Source organism: Dendrobates tinctorius, unplaced genomic scaffold (genome assembly GCF_039654945.1).
Source record: "Dendrobates tinctorius isolate UK_male_01 unplaced genomic scaffold, ASM3965494v1 ptg000186l, whole genome shotgun sequence".
Taxonomy (NCBI): Eukaryota; Metazoa; Chordata; class Amphibia; order Anura; family Dendrobatidae; genus Dendrobates; species Dendrobates tinctorius.
In genome coordinates, this window is record NW_027361853.1 from 1574387 (window position 1) to 1579522 (window position 5136).

A 5136-nucleotide genomic window follows, 5' to 3' on the forward strand; every position below is an offset into this window, starting at 1 on the left:
AATATTTCTTTATTTTATTTTTTTTTTTTTACTTTGAGCATAGGCGCCTGCTGATGACTATGCCCATCAGCTGTCACCTGCTCCCGTTATTATCAGTGACAGCAGTCATCGGCTGATGGTGGTAGTAGTAGTCTCTCATCAGCTGACGCTTGTGATGAGTGGGAAGCTTTTTACCACGGGTCACAGTCACATCTGCGGGGTCACACTAACATCTGACACCATGACCTTGCAGCGCTTTGACCGACGTTAAATATCTACCGGCGGTAACATTACCACCGATCAGAACCACCGAGCAGGTGTTTCTCGTGCTGTCACATTGAAGACAGCGTGGGAAATGCCATAGGAAGTCCATAAAAATGCGAGCAAAAACTCAGCAAATCCGCAGCAAATCTGCATACATTTTTTTACCTGCGTATTTGACTGACTCAATGGAAGCAAATGGGTGAAAAGCAAGGCAAAAATGCACAAAGAATTGACATGCTGCAGACTTAAAAGCAGCACAAATCTGGAAACAAAAATTAAATTACTGATCATATGCCCAGCACTTTAGTATTCTCACTGACTTTTTTGGCATAAGGATTCCCTAGTGTCTCTGGGTCAGTTCCACGTGGAAAAAAGCCACAAAAATGCACCGTGTGCACACTGCCTAAAGGTTGTATATTCAAGAAGCATGGGTTCCTTTGTTCCAGGGAGGAGAACTGTGTTCTCCAGGATGAACTTCAATCATGAAAGAATCTGTGGTAGCCAGCCCGGCTTCATTATCCACATAGGAATATTGAGTTCTGTATTTATCCAATATTGATGGGATATACATTTTCAAATTTGGAACTAAGAGGGGAAGAACAGGTATACTTTTTCATAACTGTGAGACATGCCTATCAGGCTAAAATTAATATTTGTCAGATAGCTGAAAATAGCCATGCCATGGTCCTATGTATAAACAAATAAAATCATGATAAGAAAGATGATGTTACCTCCCACCTGTGGCCCTCAAGGGTGGGGATATCCTGGAAGTTGGGAATCTCATAATTTTCTGAAATTGAAGCAACATCCCATGACCAGCCCTGTAATGAGTCACCAGAGGGGAGGTAACTTGTGTTAATAAAAGGTAAATGCTAAATATTGGTCATTGTCAGTCCTTGGAGTTGAAGCTAACAGTGGGTCCGGTCGTTTTCTTTATGGAGTACCTTCCTCCATAAATCTGAAGCAATTGCAGTTAATAATAATAATTTTATTTCTATAGTGCTAACATATTCCGCAGCACCAGGGGCGTACATAGAAATCATGGGGCCCCATAGTAAAAGTCTGAATGGGCCCCCCCCCTCCCAAAAAAAAAATCAACGGGTGCTCTTAACTCCAGGCATGCATGTTATAGGTCAAACGATTAATTTTATAGCTAGTCTTTGATTTTTTTTCAGTTCTCCGCATGTATGTGCTGCTGAGAATAATAATCTATGCACACAAAACAATCTATACTGATCATCCTGTGAGCATAAGAAATGCCAAAATGGGCTATCAGCTATTGGCCAACAAGTAGCTGATATATATATATATATATATATATAACACAGACATTTAGCAAGGCAGAATAAATCATTGGTGGCTCAGTGGTATATATATATATATACACACACACACACACCTGCAGTGCATGCAGGGCCCCCTCCACCCTCCACAGTGTGTGCAGCCGGGCCCCCTCCCTAAAGTGCCAGAGCCATTGTAAATGTAAAGTGCCAGGCTGCCAGCAGACGCCGAATATCGAACACACGACGCTGTATATCGCACACAGGACGCTGTATATCACACACAGGACGCTGTATATCACACACAGGACGCTGTATATCACACACAGGACGCTGTATATCGCACACAGGACACTGTGTATCGCACACAAGACGCTGTATAATGCACACAGGACGCTGTATAATGCACACAGGACGCTGTATATCATACACAGGACGCTGTATATCATACACAGGACGCTGTATTTCGCACACAGGACGCTGTATTTCGCACACAGGACCCTGTGTATCGCACACAAGACGCTGTATATCGAACACAAGACGCTGTATATCGCACACAGGACGCTGTATATCGCACACAGAACAGTGAGGGGACACACTTAACAAAAAAAATCCACCCCCAGCCGGGCTCACCGAGTCACCGTCTTGTGTGTGTCCCTGTCCCTGAGTGAGAGAGGCTCATGATGAATGTTTTCTGCTTCCTGCAATGCACGCTGCTCCCTCTCTGGCTGCCAGGAGGCGTGGCGTTCTTATGCAAATCCAGCCAGAGACTTCATCCAACTGCTGACCAGGAAACAAGGAAAGGGCAGCTAATCAAGGGGCCCAACCAGGGGGGGTATACAGCGGCCGTCGGCCGTCGCTTACATTTAATTAAAGGAGATAGTACTGTGTCAGCACAGCTGCCAAACCGCAGCGGCTGTCGCGGGCCCACTCACCCATCTGGGCCCCTCACCTCTCCGGGCCCCATAGCAGCTGCGTGGTCTGCTACTATTGACAGTACGCCCCTGCGCAGCACTTTACATTATAGAGGGGACTTGGACAAACAATAGACTTTACAGCATAACAATAAAAACAGATCAAAACAGATAAAAAGAGGAATGAGGGCCCTGCTCGCAAGCTTACAATCAATAAGGCCATGTGCACACGTTGCGGATTCTGCTGCGGATCCGCAGCATTTCAGGCTCTGTGGGTCCGCAGCAGATTTAGCTGCGTTGTACAGTACCATGGTTTTCAATGGTAAACTGAAAAACGCTGTGCACATGTTCCGTGCGGATTTGCTGCGGGTTCAGATCCACAGCATGTCAATTCTTTGTGCGGAATCCACAGCGGTTTGACACCTTCTCCATTGTAGAGGTGTGAAACCGCAGGGCTAAACCGCAGGTCTTTTGACCTAAGAATTTACCTGCGGATTTTTCCAAATCCGCCAGGAAAAATCCGCAGCACCTAAAACTACGTGTGAACATAGCCTTAGGAAAAAGGGGAGACACGAAAGGTAGATGATAACAATTGCTTTCATTGTTCGGACCAGACATAGTGTACGAATCGGGTGTTCTTGTACTGCTGCATGAACCAGTTAACAGCCTAAGTACATAACAGTCTGTGGCGGATAATAATGAGGTCAATCTGGGCGGTAGCCCAGGGCCCAGTGGTGTGGGGGGCCCACCAGCCCAGGGTAAATTGCCCCATTATAAAGTGTGACAGACAGCAGAGCCAGACTGAGCATCGGGCACTTCTGGAAAATGCCAGAAGGGTCGGTGCATGTAGTGGGCCGCTCGTTCTGTTCCTGTTTCTGGGGCACCCCACGCAACTACGGGGTCCCCCTCCTGCAATGACGTCACATATGCCTCTGTATTGTGCATGGAGAGTGGCTGTCCCCACGCAGACAGGCAGCTCAGGTGTCGCAGAGTGATGACATGGCGCTGCGGTCACCCGACCACGAGGGGGCATGAGTGCTCATTATGCCTTCATAGACGAGGCCAAGAGGCTGCACGCCATGCACATGAAGGAGCTCCTGGACTACAAGTACCAGCCCAAATAGAAGCCCAAGAAACTCTCCTGAAGAAGGACAAGTTCGCCTTCCCTATGCCGTATGGCCTGTCCGGGGACCATGACACGCTGAAAGTGGCCGGCCTGCACCCTACAGAGGTGCTCAGTACTGTCCAACCAGGAGAAGGCAGTGGCAGCGCGGGTCTTCTTCCCACCACCAGCAGCGGCGGCAGCATGGCAGTGCTTCTAGTCCCTACTCACTATTTGACCTGAGCTCAAAAATGGCAGAGATCACGTCCAGCTCTTCCTCTCTCCCCTATGCGTCCCCTTTGGGGCAACCACAGTCCGGTAGGGGAGCAGTCCCGGGAGTGGTGGCAGCTGCCAGTGGGGGTCAAACTCACCCCTCTACTGGAAACCCCGGCTACATGATCCCCTGTAACTGCACATGATGGCCCAGCCCAGGACTGCAGCCCCCCTTAGCCTATATCCTCATCCAGGGGATGGGGATATCTCAGTTGGACCCTTACCCCACCACAACTTATGCAGCAGCATTATTGTCAGAGACACCGCACTACACTTGCTCATAGAGCCAGTGCGCGTGTCCTGAGTACAGAAGCAGTGCTAAGAGTTACCTGGGGAGCAGGGCAGCAGAGGTGACAAAGCGTGCTTCAAGCTAATAGTGTCAGGGTCCAGTCAGCGCTGGAAAATAAAGAGGCACGGGACCTGCGGACACTGAAAATGAGCAAGCTTGTACAGGACCTATGGTCATGTGAACGGTCATGTGACTGCAAGGGGGCGGGGCTTAGCGTCAGAGAAGCCAGAGAACTCAGATTATGGCAAAGCAGAAGTCATGCACAGTACAGACCAGCGAAGTACAAACAGACGGGAGGTCAGACAAAGCAAAAGGTCATACACAAGATATCAGTACAGTACCAGGAAGGAGACAGAGCGGATAATCAGGGCCAAGCAGAGATCAAAACCAAACAGACATAGGAGGTACCAGGCAGAATCCAAAGCGATATCCAGAGAACAGACCGAGTCATACACAGGGAATCAAGTAACCAGAACACAGCACTAACACACTCAGGGGTCACCACACTATGCCAAGGGCGAAAGTATAACTGACGGGGATGGGAGCATCCTGAGGCTATAAGAAGCTTCCCCAGAACCAGGGAGAGGCCACAATCATAGCCCCAGGTGTGGAGGTAAGGCTGGTTTCACATTCGCGCTTTTTAAGCCAAATCAAACTTTTCGGATTTTGGCGCGCACGGCGCACCGTCAAAAGTGCGCAGCGCAGGTCAAAGCGCAACTAGCGCACGATCTGCGCACCCTATGCTAAAGATAGGGTGCGCCGATCGCAGGCGCCGCTGTGCGCTAGGAGGCGGCGCTACAAGGAAGGGGCGGGCACGCCGGGCAGAGAGCCGGCTCGGGGGCGGAGCTACCCCCGGCCGTGCGTGCGCTTAAAAAGCGCGAATGTGAAACCAGCCTTAGCCTGCATCGGGATCACAACAGAAATGCCAGTCATCAGCACTGGTTCCAGACATTAACCCCACGTGTGCGAGTCAAACCCGCACTGAGATCATGACAATTATGACAGCATGGCAGCCCTTGGCAGGGCACTGTCACC

General features: G+C 49.6%; 1 pseudogene; it reads left to right on the forward strand.

Moving 5' to 3' along the window:
- Nucleotides 1-3468: 3468 nt before the first annotated feature.
- Nucleotides 3469-4096, forward strand: LOC141055557 (transcription factor Sox-21-like; annotated as a pseudogene).
- Nucleotides 4097-5136: the final 1040 nt, after the last annotated feature.